Source organism: Ammospiza caudacuta, chromosome 2, assembly GCF_027887145.1.
Source record: "Ammospiza caudacuta isolate bAmmCau1 chromosome 2, bAmmCau1.pri, whole genome shotgun sequence".
Taxonomy (NCBI): Eukaryota; Metazoa; Chordata; class Aves; order Passeriformes; family Passerellidae; genus Ammospiza; species Ammospiza caudacuta.
Genome location: NC_080594.1, coordinates 109,588,505 through 109,607,303, shown reverse-complemented (window position 1 = coordinate 109,607,303; position 18,799 = coordinate 109,588,505). Strand labels below are relative to the sequence as shown.

Here is an 18,799-nt window from a genome sequence, read left to right as displayed (position 1 = left end):
ACAAAATTAGCATAATGAATCTGTTTCATTTTGGTAGGACTGTTCCTCAGTGAGCAGTCTGTCTGTAAGAAACCAAGGTTCAAGAAAATTCATTCCTCTCAACCATTCTGTGCAGATAGACTGCTAACCTAAGGATTTTTCCTCTTCAACAAACACAAGGACAATACTTTTAAAAAACTTCCAAAACTGTGAAAATAAAGGTGAAAATTTAGTTTCCAGTTATTTTTATTTTATTTTCAGTGATAACTGTTAGGCTTAGAAAACCCAAACAAAAAATGCTTTCGTTCAGTTTCACAATTTAAAAAAAGCTTTAATCCTGTTCCAGTTTCCAAGGGAATTTGTTCTAATGTACTGCCTAGATGCCTAAGAGAAATCATAGGAGAAACAAATATTTTCTCTTCATCAGGCAGAAAAAGAAAATTATCTTCTTTCCTCTCATCACAACATGAACTTCCTCAACTTCAATGTTTGCCAAAGACTGTCCTCTAATCCCATTTGATTTTTTAAATCCGATTTTCCTAGGTAATAGTTTGAAGACATTAAAAGCAGAAAAATTATTCACCTAAAACATCAAAGTCAGATTTTTCTTTTATATGTCACTGGAGGCTAATAAAGTCTGCAAATAACATACAGTTAAAAAACTTCCAAATGACCATAGTAAATCATTGGGATTCAATACTAATATGTTCTTATGGCAGTTTTCTATGTGTTTGGATTTTGATCATATGGCAATTTAAAAACAAGAATTTATATTACTTTACCAATTAACTTCCCATAGCAAAGTTATAAATTATTATGAATTAAGATTTGAAGTGAAGCTGTCAGTTTTTATGTCCAAATTATTAATATTTTATTAAGAGGGAATTTCAATATGTAGTTGTGGCTGTGTAGTTACATAGTTGTGTTCTTGGCTTGTTCCTTTTCTGTCATTTGAGTGATATTATTCCATGACTTTTCGCAATCATTATATGCCTAATATAACTAATTTCTTCTTATTTGTCAAGGGAAGTTGCTTTGAGCCAGAAGTGCCTTGCTTATGAGGGATACAACATTTTGTATTTTGTGAGGTGAGAAAGAATGCTGTAGGTTATGTGAATTCTTAATTGAGATATTCTGCTAAATGGCATCTGAAATTCCTATGGCTATGGTAGCATGGCATTGACATATGTAAAGGGATAGCAAAAGAATATTGACAAATATTTTGTCTTTAGAGAGTTTCAAACTTTCAAATAAGAAAGAAGGAGGAATGAAACACTGAATTTATACAGTGATATTTCAGATCATTAGAATATTTTAAGTATTATTTTCATGTAAATATAGATACTGATTAAGCAATAGTTGGCAAAATTAAAGTTCAAAGACCTTACCAGATTAAAAACTGCTTAAGAGAATTTAATTAATTTTTTTACTTTTTAATCTTATATTTTCATAGTTTTTCTATCCAATTTTCATAAAACAATGTTAATGTGGTAAGCCAGCAGCTAAGAATATGTTTGTTTTCTTCATCAGAGCTCTTCATATACTGTTACAATCACACAACCTTGTACTTTCTGTGCTTCTTTTGTGCCTTTTTCTTTTCTGTTTTTACTCTCAGATCTCTGATGTGCCCTGAGAATTGCAGTTGAGAAGAGACAGCTCAGTGATAAAGCTCCCTGTGTGTTCTTCTTGTTGCATATTACAATCCAAGCTTTCCTGGCAAATGGCAATATCTCTATAATGTACTTGCCTATTGTCTACTGCAATTATTCCAGGGCACTAACATAATACAAAGAAACACTTAAATAAACAGGAAATCCAACACTGCAAGTCTGTTCAGATGTTTTAATATGCCTCATTTTTTGAAATCTTGTAGGAAATTTGGGTTAATAATCTGTTACTAAAGTTTTGGCTTAGAAATTCAGAGAAATATTCTTGTCCACTGAATTATGTATAAATATGATTTATTATTCTCGGGTTTGAGTCTTGTTGCTTATGCCATCCTGTCTTTGCTCTTCAGACAGCTTGCAAGGATGGGAACACTACTTCTGCATGCGTCAGTATGATTATTGCCAGTCACGGAGTGCCACACAAATGGTGTCATCTTGGTGCATTGGACTCACCAAATCTTCAGGAATTCTGTGTTGAAAATCTGTCTCATAACAGTTGGATTCTATCCACAGGCCACTGATTTAAAACTGGTGTCAGACAAACTCTGCTTTTTCATAGTTTTTCTTTTTGTGACACTTATCTGCTTGAAACACTAGGAACTTTTCCATACAAGCTATTTTGTAACTTTGTCTACTTAAAGTATGAATGATGTTCTAGCACTAGCTTTCAGCTATAAAAGTAGCCTAATTAACAGACATATGAATTTTTCCTCTTAATAATTGAAATTTTAAGAGGCAATTTAAGGTAAAAGGATATTCTCTGATGATTAGGAACAGCTTGATATCTTCTTGGTTTCTTTCATTTTTCTACCTAAATTATTCTATTATTCTGTTATGCTGCTAAAATTTTTTAATTTCAGGGAATTGAAAATTTGAAACCATACTATTTTTGATATGGGAATGATGGGTGAGCTTTCGTCTACAACAAGCCAAGAAGTTTTTAAGGAGGTATAGGGTAGTAATTTATCAAATAAATGTCTCATACATAAAGGTGTTGATGGATTCTCAAGTGATTTGAGCTGTCTGATCTTTATGGGAGAGACCATTTGGTGAAGATAGGACAAGACTGAGCAATCTCCAATGGCAAGGGCAGGAAAAAATTATGTTAATAAGGTACAAAATGCTGGTGTTCCATGAATAATGCATAAGATTCTCTATATTTTATCATGGTTTTGTTTGTTTGTTTTATTGATAATTTTGGTCATTTAATAAGAAATATTGTTTTTCACTCCCAAACTTATCTAGTGCTTGATCAGGGCACTGTGAACACTCTCACATGGGGCCCTGTATTCTGAAGGATTCTGCATTCTGGCTTACTGAAAAGAGCAAAAAATCTACTTTGGAGCCTGAGTGATGGGCTGGTGTAGAAGGATGATATTGAACTCTTCTTGCCTGGCTTTTCCTGGACAGCTGGGGAGCTGTGGTAACCAGCTTGATATAGCTAAGTAAAGTTAAAGCTGCTGCAAGCAGGAAACTCATCCACATCCCAGAATAAATTAATCCAAATTATTGTGGAGCTCTGTTGAAGGTTAAAATCTGTAATTCTTATCACAGCTGTCTCTGTGGCCTGTCCTGGGAGGTGCTGTTGGCAGCACGCTGGTTTATCTTACATGTGGGCTGGGAAACATCTTGTCTGCTTCTCAAATGTCTCATCATGGAAAGTTTCATTTCAGTTCATCTTTTAAAGCTATTATCATAACACACAAACAACTTGAGGTAGTCATTAAAGGTGCAGTGTTGCACCTTTTCTGCAGGTAGGAAAGAACAGGTTGGTATTTTACCTCAACAATTTCAAAACTGCTAGTTCTCATTTGGAAGCTGTCTTTACTTCACTCTATAAAATCTCTGGGTTGATAATAGAGGCTTTAAATGCAACACTCACTGTGGATGATTGATAAGTGGAATGAGTATGCAGAACAGAAGGATTATGGAGAAAAATACTGAAAAATATAAGGGGTCTGAAGGGATTGACATACAAGAAAAGATTAAAATTTTAATATGTGTAGAGTAGCTAAACAAAAACTGAGAAGAGATTGATAGTCATGCAGGGAGTAAACACAATAACTTGAGGCAACTGAAGGAAATTAATCAGAAGAAAAATTAGTCTGAAAAAAATTAGGAAAAGTAGAATCGATTAATTTCCCAGAACAAAAGGGGAATTCCCAGCACTTCAAGCCTTAAATCCAATATAGAAGAAAAATATAAGAGGGTGTTCTCTTGGGAGAATTCCCTCATTGCAAAGAAATATTACTTTCTGACCTACTAGGTCCTTTTTATCACCAATTTGTCTGTATATGTAATTAACAGCAACAACACTGCAGCAAATCCTTAGAATACTGTCTCACATTCACATGAGCAAATGTGGTAACTATTAACCATGTCATACTACAGGAAAATTTTCCTAATTCTATGTGTTCTAAGAAAAATATGTTAGGCTGTAAGCTAGGCCGCAAGCTTCATGAATATTGAGATTAAGTTATCTTTTTTCCTTATTGTCCCTCGTTTGCTACCTGTACATTGTAGTATATATTGTATATATATTGTAGTATATTATCCAGAAACAGGCTTTGAGAATATATTGTCCCTTGAAAAATGTAATTAATTACTATTGTTTCAGCTAACATATTTCAATTTCAGGTCATTTATTTTCTAGAGTCACTGATGAGCTGACTGGGAAAATGAAACACTTGAGTTTAATTACCAGTCAAAATTACAGCTTTCTAAGCAGGTACTTCATCTCATACCCGTTTTCTAATTGTCTCTTCTTATGATATAATATGTAGCTATATCTGCTGCCTTTCACATTGTTAACATCTTACTACCACTTTCAAGCCAAAAAGAATATAAGATGATTGTAAGATGACTTAAGTGTGGCTTTAGAGTGCACTAAACAGCACAGTTTAATCTCTCACAGATGCTTACTTATTTTCCCATGACCATTGCAGAAATGAAAAAGGGAAATTGCTTAAAAAATAACACACTGACATTAAAATTTTTAGATATTTTCAAGCATAAGTTTATAAAATATAATGTAAGTGAGACAATGGATATAAACTATATTATTAATGTCAGTGATACACGACCATGATTGTTAAAAGTAGAACTTGAAGCCAGAATCCCAGTGGAGAGACCATGCCCTCAAGGACCTGAGCTCTGCTCCAATGTGAACATCTTCAAGGTAGGCCATTATAAAAAACCACATATCAACATTGTCAACCTCAAAAAAACTAAAACTATTGAGAAGTAATATTTTAATCACCACCAGCTTTATAAAAACAGATTCTGTTCCTGAAAAAGAATAGCTTTCTTCTTCTTCAATGGCTTGCCCAGTTATTTACAGAGATTTTATTCTTTACATTACTTATTCTGCATAATTAAATAGAGTTGCATCTGGTTAATTAACTGAACTAATAATTCTTCATATTTGACCTCTATCTTCTATGTTTCTACTCATATTCTCTGGTTTGATCTTTGCAGCATTATTCTTTCTCCTAGGAGATGGGAGAGATGAATTCCGTGTAGACGAAAAGGTGAAAATCAAATTTAGGAATTGACTACATCACAAGTCCAGCTCAAAATGCAATATTTGGTCTATTCCATGTAGGAAAATGTTTATTTCTATGATCTATACCTTGTAAATCATCATTAATTCTCATATGTATCTAAATATATGTCAGGAGTCTTTACCAGCAATTTTATTTTTTGTAGTTATGAATTACAATTACTGGAGCTAAGCAAGCTGTTAATGGGATTGAGGAGCCATAAAGCAAATAACTGCGTACCTTTGAAGATGATCAATATTTTATTTTTTGGAATGGGCACAAGTTATTCTTATTAATTGCAGATGTGAATCAATAAGACAAATACTATGATTTGAAACCATTTTGTATTTCCATTTGGGTTGTGTTGCCTGGTAAGAGTGACAGAGAGAAGATGTAGGACCAGACAAGCATCAGGTGAATTCTTAGGATGTTGACAAGCCATTTGATTATGTACAGTTCTAATAAATGCATGCATAATTTAGAACCAAAGTTCTTCAGTACTGTTGCTGTTCATCTAACTATAAACAACACTCATTTCAAATTATTGTAATAAGAAAAATCTGATGCTCAGTGGTTTGCTTATGTGTCACTGACCACACATCACTTTACTCTTGTCTCCAACCCGAAATTTTCTGTGTTTTGATTCAGTTAGAATTCTCTTTCTCACCCACAAAAAAAAATCACTAACACAAATCCACCAAAGGTGAAAATGCCTACCCACATACTGTCCACATACTTTCTTATTTTCTACTTCTGGTTAATATATGTGGCCACAAAACCACACATAAACAAAAATTGTCTCAGTTATCTCTTGGATTTTACTTTTATTGGTTTTGGACCAGTAGGGAAAAACTGCACAAAATGACAACCCAAAAAAAGGGCGACAATAAAATTGCTGAAATCAGCTTTAGAGATGAGCCAAGGGAAGAGTAACAAACACGTAAACACACACACACACACACACTCTTATATCCTCTGTCTCTGTGTTTCTGGGGTTCTTATTCCTTTTATTTTGATGGAGATTATCAGGGGTTTCTTTCAGTTTTGTTTGTTTTGGCTTTGGGTAGATACTTTTTTTTTGTATGTGTCTCATACACAAGATTTATTTTTTTTTTAAGTTTTCCACATATAAAATTTAGGCTCTTGTACTTATTTATTTGACTTTCTATATTTGAGAGTGGGTACAGGTGTTTCAAGTGAACAAATGTTTAGAATAGGAAATTTCCCATGATGAATCAGGGATGTTCTGGGTTGTTTTGTTCTCATCTTTTCCTGCCTCCCTGGTCTTCATTTTGGTCTTTATTACCTTATGCTTTCAAGTTTCTGAAGTTTATTTTTCCTGACTTCTAATATTTTTGAAGGCAAAAGTAACTTTTTCATTACATTTATATAACTTTATTTTTAGAAGATGGAAGAGATAACATTATCCTAGTACTCAAGAAGGTTAATAAAATCTTAAAAATACAGAGATTCAAATTAAGGTGACAAGAATAAGCACATTACATCTGAATGTATTGAATTAAACAGAATCTTCTGAAACATAAGGTCACAGCATATAATATATCTTATAAAATATTTTGCACAAAGAATGGATTATGTGTCTATCCTTCAAGATCTTTATAGATTTCAGATGCAATGGTGAGGACTTCAGGAGTGAAAGCACTGGAGAGAAAACTGCTTAAGATTTTGATCAGGAGTAATTAATGAAAAGATGAAAAGACATGGCTTAGGTAATCAGATTTAATTCTCTCACATTGTCAGCAAATAGAGAGAACACCCATAAGGTAGCACCCTTTCCTTAGGATGTGCAACACCTGTACCTTCAGGTTAAGAGTAACAGTTTCACTAAACAACAGAGACTCTAGCATTCACGGTAACTTTTAACTAAGAGATGGAAATGAAAGAACTGGATATGTGTTTTCCATGTGTTTCCAGGCAAACAAAAAAACTGGTTTGTCTCAATAGATCATTACTGGCCCTTGCAAAGTGGCATATTCCTCCTTCAGAAGGCAAGATTTCTATACAACATTTAGAAAGCAAAATTTTCAAAGCAGCTTCTCCCCTTTTCCCACTTCCATTTCACCTACAGTGAATTAGTACTAACCTTTAGAATAGGTTAAAATATTTTAAAAAAACCCAAGACAGATCTGGTCATTGTGGACACAGAATGCTGGGAAATTAGTCATCCAATTTTGTATTAAGATGCACCAATGACAACTGTTAGGCAAGCTAGAATTAGATAGTTCACATTAAACAAAGTGTGAGGATTTTGATCTGTCGCAGGCATTTTCCAGTGTTTGCTTAAAACCCTGTGTTATTTTTCTTAGTCATAAAATAGGCCATATAGGAATTCAGCCATTTATATATTAAAAAACATAAAATATGTTTTTTCTCATTTTCCCAACATAACAAGGGAAAACAGGGTAGCACCAATTTTATCATAATTATTTTTACTGTGTTAGCTAGGCAGGATGATGGCTACATTTCTGTTGGCAATGCATAAGCACTGGGACAGCATATTCCCTACCCTTCAACATCAAAAGTTACAAGTCACTAAGCAGGAATCAGATCCAGCAGCTTCCCATATTGCCAGAATTTCAAATCTGAGGTAAGAGATTCTTTGGCAAAGCTTAGACCTATAAAGCTTTCCTCTGCGTCCTATTTAAGAAAGAAAAACTTACCTGTTCCAATGTATTTCTGACCTAACTCATTTCCTGTGTGGGTCACAGAGAAATGAATTGTCTTTATCACAACCTACTTCATTTGAATGTGCTGTTGGTGTGATAATATGCAATTTTCATTAATTATAAATGAGGTGCATGAGTGTGCTGGTTTTGACTTGGGTAGAGTTAACTTTCTTCCCAGTGGCTGGTGGGGGGCTGTGTATTGGATTTGTGCTGAACACAGGGCTGATCATGCAGAGATGTTTTCGTTACTGCTGAGCAGGGCTTACACAGAGCCAAGGCTTTTTCTGCTTTTCCTGCAGCCACACTGGTGAGGAGACTGGTGTGGTTGGGAGGAGACAGAGCTGGGACAGGGGACCCCAACTGACCACAGGGATATCCCAGACCCTGGGACATCATGGATCAGTGTATAAAATGGGGAGAAGAAGGAGCAAGGGGAGGATGTTTGGAGTGATGGGGTTTGTCTTCCCCGGTCACCATTACCTGTGATGGGGCCCTGCTCTCCTGGGATGGCTGAACACCTGCCCAGCCATGGGAAGCACTGAACTAATTCCTTGTTTTGCTTTTCCACATGCAGCTTTTGCTTTCCATATTGAACTGTCTTTATCTCAACCCATGATTTTTCCAGCTTTTACGCTTCTGATTCTCTCCCCAGTCTCTCTGGTGGGGAGTGAGCCAGCAGCTGCCTAGGGCTTAGCTGCTGGCTGAGGTTAAACCATGGCAGGGAGTCAGCAGCTTTTCTGTCCTTCTCCCGCTCCGATCCTGCCCTGCAGAGGCAGCTATTGAGCCATCAAAGGCTGGAAGATGTTACCAGACCTGTAATGCCCCATAACTTTGATATGCTGCTCACCCAGACACCTCATTCAAGCAATAAATATTTCAGAAGGGCAGCAGACAGATAAGTGAGTGAGTGAATTAATTCATGCGTTCTTATTTATGAAATGCTTGCTCCCAGGTTCTGTTAAAATTTTATGCATTGCAGAAATGGAAATTTACTTTCATGAAATGACCATCAGCTTCTCTCTGCTGCAGAACTGGCACTGCAAGCAGCACACAGGGGAGGGCACGACCTCCTTTTAAAGATCAAAAGCCCTGACAAAATTGTCACACCATTTCTGTGAGCAAGATATGCCTATCATTTAAGAAACAAAAAAAAAGTAATTTATTCCATTTATGGCTCGTTTTCCTTGAACTTTAATTAACTTACAGAGGGTCAGAAATCCTGTTTATGCTTCAAACAAAGCTGCTTTTCCCCTTTGAGATATTTGGTCTCTTTCAACTTGTTCCCTGATAAAAATATGGTTGTGTTGAGGCGACCCTGATATGAAATTCTTTCTTTCTTCTTTCTCTGTCCATCTGAGACTTCTCTTACTTGAAATATATGTTTAATATATTTTTTCTTCTGCAAAATATTTATCTGTCACTTCATTATTGGTTTTGATCTGTTATAGAAACTGAACATATTTTCATTTTTTAATATATTTACTGGTGAAGCCTAATAAAAGATCCTTAATAGAAACCGAAATAATGCATTTTACACCATTCTGTTACATTAACTAAGAGCAGGCTGATTAGGAGAAGCCTTCCCCTGTCCCCAAAGCAACAGGTGTGCCTGCACCATGCAATCCAGGAATTTTGTGTCACTTCCCAACAGGAGGAGGCATCAGTGTGACACAGCTGCGTAGGGATGGCAGCTTGTGTCCTAAATGTGTCATAGGCATGTTTAGCAGTGTGCATTCGAGGTCTTCAACCCTGAATGCAGTTAGTAATGCTGACACCAGTTCTTGGGCTGGTCCAGGTCAGTTCATGCAGATCTTGTAACACGTGCTCTAACCCGTGCACTTGTGCTCTGAGAAATGCCCTTCCTCCCAGCCCAGGCCATTGCCTGAGTGAGAAGTGATGATAATACACATGACAAGTCTGAACTTTTGATTGGTTGTGGTAGGCTGACCCTGGCTGGGCTCCAGGTGCCCACCAAGGCCTCTCTGTCACTCCCACCTCAGCTGGACAGGAGAGAGAAAATATAACTAAAGGTTCATGGGTTGGCAAAAAGGTGGGGAGATCACTCACCAGTTACCATCATGGGCAAAAAAGAATTGGCTTGGAGAAATTAACTCATCAACAATAAAATCATAGTAGAGTAAGTAGAAATAAAGCCGAACTATATCATACATTCCCTCCTTCTTCCCAGGCTCAACTTCATTCCAGATTTCTCTGCCTCTTCCTCACAGCAGTGAGGGGGGACTGCAAAAGGGGAATATGGTCAGTTCCTCACAAGTTTCTGCTACTCTGTCCCCCTCAGGGAAGGATTCCTCACTCCTCATTCTGCTCTCTAGCATTGTTCAGTACATGTTTTGCCTGTTGCCTCTCCCAGTTACTATCCTTATCTCAAAATCCTCATGCCCCATGTTGGGCACCAAACAGAGACTGTGGTGGGTTAACCTTGGATGAACATCAGGTGCCCACCAAGTCCTTGTTTTTCCCATCAGCCAGTGATATATTGAGTCCTCACCTGCACCAATATTTTAAGAGAGAATAAATGAAAGGATTCTTAGCCAACTGAAATTATCTGATTTAATTTGAAAAGCAAAATCTTGGATTTATAGCCACGATGACCAAAAGAGAAGAAAATCAGTCGGGGAAGAAAATAAGAGGGTAAAAGCTTGTGTGTCAAGGCAGCTAATAAAAGCAAAAGCAAAGACATATATGGTAGCAAAGGGAACCAGAAGCTTTGTATTTTACTCCCAATCAGCTGGCGGTGTCCAGCTTTTTAACATTTTACAACAGCATTATGTTTAAGTAGAAACAGATGCATTATTTCTGTAAGCATAAGTCTCAAATGAGAATTTGCTCAACAAGACATCTGGTCCTACAAGGTATAGGATGTTAAGTTCATGACACATCTTTTGTAGCAAACCTTCATAATAGAATAACTCTGAACAAAGGTCCTGGAGCTGAAAAATCCAAAATTCTGAAAAAATTAGGATTTGGGGTTTGGCACATTCTCCAAGTGGGTATTTAAACTTTGCTTTTGGTAAAGGAGTTGAAAAACTGCATAATAGCTATTAGTTTTGAGTCTTTTTTAGTAAGCCAGTAACACTGAGAAATGCTGATTCATTTTAGCCATCAGTCCTTCATCAATCAAAACTTTTTATACTTTGTCTGTAACCTTTATTCTTCTCAGATTCCTTTCAATTCCCAGCATGGGCAACAAATCCACATCTTATATCTGAATTCTGTGGTTGAGAATTTCTTTTTCTGAACTCATTCAGGAACTCTCACAATGATACAGTGAGGATTTATGACATTTCCTCCAATCATGCTCAAGGTGTTTATTTCATATCACATGGAGTATAAACCAATATTGTAATTTAAGTAGAAAACAGCATCTCAGATTAAAATCTGGCAGCAGGAAGAAGAAAGCACTGCATGTTTTTAGTTTGGGCAGGACAGGGATCTTTGCTTTAGTGATACATAAAGTCCTCATCTGGACCTATATTTTAAGAGAGAATAAATAAAAGGATTCTTAGCTAGCTGAAATTATCTGATTTAATTTAAAAAGAAAAGCCTTGGATTTATAGCTACTATGACCAAAAGAGAAGAAAATTGACTGTTTTTTGGAATAAGTTCTTATTCCTTTTAGCAATATATTGTGTATATTTAAGCATATGACAGTCAAATCAGATAGGCTCTATCCTGGGTTGACTGAATCTGGGGACAGGAATTGTTCTACATCAAGAGCTGAGCTTTTGAGCTTCTCCTTCCCTTTCTCTATCTTTGTAAGTCTCCATTAGAAACAATAACAATCTCATCACACATTTTGCATAAAATAAATAAATAAGTTATGCAGATGCCAAATGTATAATGTATAGGTACTCCAAAATCTTGCACGCCAGCTGAATTTTTAGTGCAAACTCTCTACTTGTAAAATAAATCTTTGGATAAAAGCTCTGCTTCCCTTTCACTGTAATACTGCAAAGAAAAATAGGCAAGACGTTGTAAAATGCCAAAAAAAAGAAGTGTCACCCAAGAGCATATTAAAGGCAGCAAATAAATTGTTGTGAATTCACAGCAATATTTCATTTCAAACAACTTTCCATTCTTGAGTGCTAGAAGTGACCCATTGTTGAAAAGCAATGTGATTTGTGACAGTGGTGGTGTGAGAGTTCAATGCAGGAATCTGTAAACACACTTTGGTTCTATTTCAGCAATTGCAGAAGCTGGCATAAAAGACCAATCTAAATCTAAGGATTTAGATTTTAATATTTTTTAATGTTTCTTAAATCTGTATTTAAGTGGGCCACAAACCCCGCTCTTACCCTCATATCAAACTCCTTATAAATGACACAACACTTCAGGAGAGAATGATATTGACAACTAAAGCTTCCTAAAAGTAAACATGCTGCAATTTATTCAGGGCTACAAGCATGTCTCACCTTGTCAGCTTTCAGACTGTTGACCTGAGAAAAATAGGTGCAACTTTCCATTAAAGGTCTGCTTTAAGCCTGGTAGCTAAGAACATAAAAATGATACCTTTAAGAAGATTCCTAAATTCTAGCTGTGAACCACTTAGAGCATTGATTTTCTAAAGTGCTGGGCACTCTGCAGCTCAGGACAAGTGGTGCCTGTGTTCACCTTTAGGTGTCCTTATTTTTGGGTGCTTTGGGTATTCAGGCTACATGCATAAGTGCTTAAATAGATTTTACTAAAACTGCTCTACAGGGATTTGTGAGCTAAACGCTGGCTTTACCCAGATTTCAAGGTGTCAGATGCTGTGGTCTGCTAAAAAGCCCTGTTAAAAATTTTCAGATGTGAATTCTGGGAGTGTAATCAAGATGAAAACAGGCAATAGAAGCATAATGGAGAATGACTGCAATTTGTTTCTCTGGTTTACTTTATGATCTTGAGCCTTGACTTGATATTCACATCAGACCAAGCTGTTTATATGCACTTATTCTGAGTTGAAATAGCTCTGTACTGTGCTTGGTTGGTTACACAATGTTGTACAAATGTATTTAAAGGCATTTTATTAAAGAGCTTCCAGTGACAGCCAACTCCAGGCACTGGGCAGTACTGGGTGGGATGGTTATTCATGACAACAAGAAATGACTGGCTGAAGGAAGCTTGGGAGTGGTCTGTGAATGATGGAAAAGAGCAGCAGAAAAAGGATGCCTGATTTTGCTGGGGGATGAGAATGTGATAGGAAGCTAAGTCAAGAGAAGAAATCAAAGGGTAAAGGAGAAGTAAAATATGTGCAGATGAAAAGAAACTAGAAATAGAGATATCAGTGCAATTGCACAGGGTTTTGTCATCAATAATTAATAGTTTTACCATGACAGGAAGGAGACAAACAGTCAATAATGGGATTGAGAACAAGTGATGTGATCAGAGTAAGAGATAGGAGAGGACGTTTTCTTTGGTAAGGACACTCAAATTAAAATGGAACAGAGTAGTAGGCAGTGGGGGTACATAATTTCAAGAAATCAAATCAAGATATGCTTAACTCATAAACATACTTGGATTTCAGCAATGTAGTACTCTGAAACCAGACTCCCAGAAACATTAAATGGGAAAACAATTGCATATTCTGTCTGAGTATATTTTTGTTTTAAAAACACAGTAAAAACATACCAAAAGTGTGTCTGTACCTCACTGGAAGACACATTCACAGTGTAAAATTAAATTTCTTCCAAGAATCCTGAATGAAGGACATACTTCAAGTCATCATCTTGAACTCTAGCCCTCATTACCCTAATGGATTTAGCTTAAACCCTTGGTCACATATAATGTTTTCCATTGCTGCAATGATATTCTTCAGCCATAGAAGGAGAACAGGTAGCTTTGTCACAGCACCACTGCCCAGGACAGGCTGCTTTGGCTGCTGCTGAGTTTCTTTGCCATGAGGCCAGGGGGACAGGGCCACCAGCCACAAGTCCTGATATTCAGCAAGGATGGTCACAAGGAAGCTACACTCTTTTGGGTGGGCTGGAACCTCATTTTTCTATCTGTTCATTACAACTGAACTTGGGAAGGTGTGCAAGAGCTGCAGCTCTTATCTGCAGGAGGTGCTGCTGCTGCTGCTGCTGCTTTGTGTTCCTGTTTGCCAACTGAGTGAGTTCCAGGGAACTGCTACTGGTCTTTGCACCCCAGATACCTGCAGGCTTGTATTGATAACACAGTGAGACTTTCCAAAAAGGAAAAAGGCATCAGAGAGGTTAATTAGGCAAACAATTCTAAACACTGAAGCAAGTGCCATAATGAAAGCCAATCTAATGAGGCAAGTGGGATGGACTTTGACACAGTGACCACATCAGGCAGATAAAATTAACTTGCATGGCTTGATAAATTGTAAAATTCTTTTTTAACTAACAAAAGTCTTAGCTCAATAGAAACTTTCACAGGCATAGATAAAAAGTTGCTTATTTTGTTTTTATCACTTTATAAAACTGTCTTTCCTGTGCTCTGAGAAAAGGTTCCACAGGTGAAAGGAGGATTGTCATTGACTCATGAGCATGAGTCACCTGGGAAAAGACTTGGCTGTTAGAGCTGGTGTACAGATCTTTCTCTTTAGGTGTCTATATAAGACATCTCAGTGAAATTTCAACATGTAACTTTGCTGTATTTCTGAATTCAGACTCTTTTCCATCACAGAAACATTGCAGTTCTCCTGTGATGAATGTTACTATTCAAGTACTCAGAAAGAAATCCAGTGAATTGTGTAAGTATGTTATTATTTATTTTGTTAAAACACACCCTCTAACTTTTGAGAGCAAAATTGAGAGCAAAAACAACCGAATTCCATCCTCTTTTCAAAACAAATGAAAGGAGCCATTTTAGTGGAAAAGTAAAGAGTGGGAAAAAAGCCTTTCTTAAATACCTGAGGGAACTGGCCATAAAATCAGCTACAACAAAAGAATCAAACCAAAGTCTCAGAAGAATCTGGCCTTCACATCTCTAAGTCAATTCAAGACATCACAGAACTTGCAGTGACAAAGCACTCATAGGACATGACAGCTTCATATCTGAAACCCAGTCAGGTTTCAAGGTTAAAGTCATATTTATGTTTTCAGAGGTTTTCTTCCCAATTTTTAAGGTTATATCTATGAATATTATAATACCAAATCTGAAAATTTCTAATAGGTTAAAAGGCAATCTATCATCATCTTTGAAATGTGATGTTAACAGCTTTATAGTTAAATTAGGCCATGAAAAATGGCTAAAGGTTGTCAATGAAAAAGCTCTTTTTTATGACAGAGATAATTGAACCCATAGAGGGGAAAGTATAAGCAGAAAATAATTTAGAAAATTCATCATGAAAGTGTGTCATTATATTAATTTAGAGAGAAAATAACTTTTTTTTATTATTTACCTATCTCTAATGAATTCATCTTTCTCTGAACAAACAGGCTAAGTGAATGTCAAAATGTTAATGATGAGCAAGTTGAAAGTTAGACTTTAACCTCAGCATGATGCTGAGCAGTTAAAAGAATATTTCTGATGTCCTTCTAATGCAACGTGAGATGGATCTTTGTGAGCCTTTTTTTTTTTCATTAAAGGATAAAAAGAAAGATGTTGGGGAAAAGTTGAATTCAATCAATTTTTTGGCATTTTTTTTCGTCTTCTCATATCAGTGTATTATGCAAAGAATGTGTCCTAAGAAAGTGAAAATTTCACTTCAGCCTGCATATAAAATGATTTACATTATTCTCAAAAGCTCATTCTTTATCACCTCAAGATAATGAAGGTGACAGAATGAAATATGAAGAAGGAAATATCAAGTCCTGTTACTGATTTTTAGCTCTGCATATTTGCTGGAGTGCACACTGACTCTAAATTTTCCCATTTTATCTGTGTTTGTTGAGTAATTTATAGTCAGTACCATTAATTGCCAAAGTAATGAAACCAATGAGAGCAGCTCTGTAGTGAACAATATCGAGGAAGAACATTCAAAGTACTGGGTGATAACTAAGCTGTGTCAGACCCCACAACATGTCACTTCTTTTTAAAATGAGTGTTCAAATACAGTTTAATTGTTCATTTAGACATTTTTCATAATGAAGCTTTATATTAGATCTTCATTTAATTGGTGTCCTAATAAAAAAAAAAAAAAAAACAAAACAATTAGCATCTCTATTTAGTGTTAGGACTCCCCATAATTTTGTGAATTCTCATAAGGAAAAGACATTTTCTTTTAGTGAGCTTTAAGTATGGAAAATATTTAAGAGAGAATGAAATTTTGTTGAACCTACTTAATAATTTAGTGGTGTTCACCAATCCTTAAATAAATATTTTGCTATTATTTCTATTTTACTGAAGTATAGATTCAGTGAGGAAAGAAGTTCTTGTAAAAAAGGAGTTGAAAGATTTCTCTGGACAGATTTTGTAAAAAAGGGTCATGTATTGGGATGTTTAAGTTTGAACTTGTGTGTCTTGAAAATCTCCTAAGTGTTGCAACAAATTATGGGGAACTAATGGCATTTAACAATAGAAAATCGGGGCTGTTTCTGCTCCCATTTACAAGGGTTTCACATGGGTATATGCTGTTTTCTTCTGTTAAGTCCATTTTAATTTACATAAGTGTATTGGAATGGAAAAAAAGGGGTCCATTTGGGTTATTTATTTGCCCATTATGTGCATATTTCTACACATTTCATTATAACCAAATCACAGCTGAAGATCTGTTATAATGGTCTTGGTCAAAGTTCAGGGCTGTTGCTCTGCACTCTTCTTCCCAGTTTGCTAAATAGAACAGAACAAAAAATATCTGTTCAAAAAAGGACAGGAAAATACAATATGTTGTTCTGCCTATGCCTCTCTGTCAGTAGCTGAATGCAGTGTAAAGGAATAACTGTGGTGATTCTGTAGCAAGTTAGTGTTCCCTCACAGAGAGAAAATCAATATTTCGATCAAACCAGCTATTAGAACAGCAGAGAACAAGCTCCCAAGATACAAGGAGGAAATTTTTTACAATGAGGGTGGTGAAACACAGGGGCAGATTGCCCAGGGAGGTGAAATGTCCAGCCCTGGCAGCACTAAAAGCCAGGCTGTGCAGAGCTCTGGGCAGCCTGACCAAGCTGGGGATGTCTTTGCTCACTGCAGGGGGGTTTGACTACATGACCTTTAGAGGTCCCTTCAAACCCAAAGTATTCTGTGACTCTATGATTCCCTGAAAAGAAACTGGACTGAAAAAATGGCTACACTTTTGCATTGTTTTGGTATGGATGGCATTACAGAAGGACAAAAATAAAAGTACACATCTTCCATGCACAGTGGATTTAAACACAGTGCTTGTCACTGAGGTACCTAATCAAAAATAAATTTTTAATCAATTTAAGCAGAAAGTATATAGAAAAACACATGGAAGTCTCAAAATCTCCTGTATATGAGAGTATAAAATGTGTGTATTTGCTTACAGGAAATAAGAAATAGGTCAATAAAAGATTCATCAACTTTTTTTTCATAGATTATATTTTGCAGAAAATGGAGGGTCAAACGAGCAAAATATATTATAATGATTATAATTTGGAAACACCTGTGACTTATTTCCATAACAAAGGAGTATGTATTAAAGATAAATGAGATGTTTATGCTACCTGTAAAGGAGAGCTAGCTGCAGATACTGAATCAATAACTCACTGCTTTATGAAGCTGAATTTGAAGTTAATACATTTATTCAGATGTCCACATAAACACAAGAGAACAGCTGAATATTGTAACCAAAATGCTTGTCATTATCAGATGAAAACAAAAATATTACTATTAAAACATACTACATGTGAAGTACCAGTAACAAAAAGGGACCCGTCCCCCATGTATTTAAATCCACTAGAAATGGTATAAAACAAGAGAAAAGAAAATCGAGGAGTTTACAATAATTCTCTTGAATATATTGTCCTTTTAAACCTTATTAGAAAAATGTTCTTCAATCATTCAAACTAGTTTTCTCCAGGGAACAAAATTATTAAATTCTCTGCATGGTTATTGTCACAGTTCCACCAATGAAGAAGAAAAGGAAAGGTTGTCTTTTATGTTTGATATTAGGCATACTTTGTCAGTGCTGTTAAATTACATTTCTGTGGATTAGATTCCTGTTAAGTGATTGATCTTTGCCAGTCATTACCTCAGAACATTATTGATGTCATGATAAGCACTAGTGAAACAGAATTTTTTCATCAATATATTGTCTTGTGATGCTTAGATATATCTTTTCCTTGGTAATGCCTCTCTCTGTCTAAAATAAACAAGCCTTAGATGAAGAACAGCTAAACCCACATGAACATGCTCAAATAATTGGAATGTATCCCTTATATCTATGCTTTCTTTCATAAAGATCAATAGGGAAGTTGAATCTTCATCTGTCCTTGAGAGAGGGATGAGGGTGCACAACCTCTCCTCCCTGGGTACAATTTTGCTGCTAACAGGGAATGGATTTGCTTTAGTCTGCAAGTGATTTTTCCAAAGATGCTTTTAGGTGGGTAAAATACACGTTTTGGAGTGTGAAGAAACCACACAGGTCATTATGACTCAGAAGGTCTGTACAACAAGCCTTTATGGGTATCTGAAAGGGAACAGTGAACCAGATGTACATTGACATTCTATATGAGATTTAGTCTTGTTAGCATATCTACTAGGAGTGATCCCATATCTAAGTAATTTTTTTAAGATTTTCTCAAACTATTCAGCCATGAAACATTTTTTAAGTTTTCTTTACATCTGAATGTAATTACGAGAGGCTGCACCGAATATCCCAGAAGAATGTATTGATGGAAAAATGGCTATAAATGCTTAGCATGAAATGTGCCATTGTGGGTAAGCTTCTAGTGAGCCCCCAAAATGGCAGTGCAGAATAAGTGTCCTCTCATGGCACATTTCACCTTTCAGAGAAAAAGGAACACTGATCATCTAATTTTTTTTTCTGATTCATGAA

At 36.0% G+C, this 18,799-nt stretch overlaps 1 protein-coding gene across 1 annotated transcript in view; it reads right to left on the bottom strand.

The window, feature by feature from the left end:
• Positions 1–18,799, bottom strand: part of IL1RAPL1 (interleukin 1 receptor accessory protein like 1) — a 669,470-nt gene that overhangs the window by 57,307 nt on the left and 593,364 nt on the right. The window lies entirely within an intron of this gene.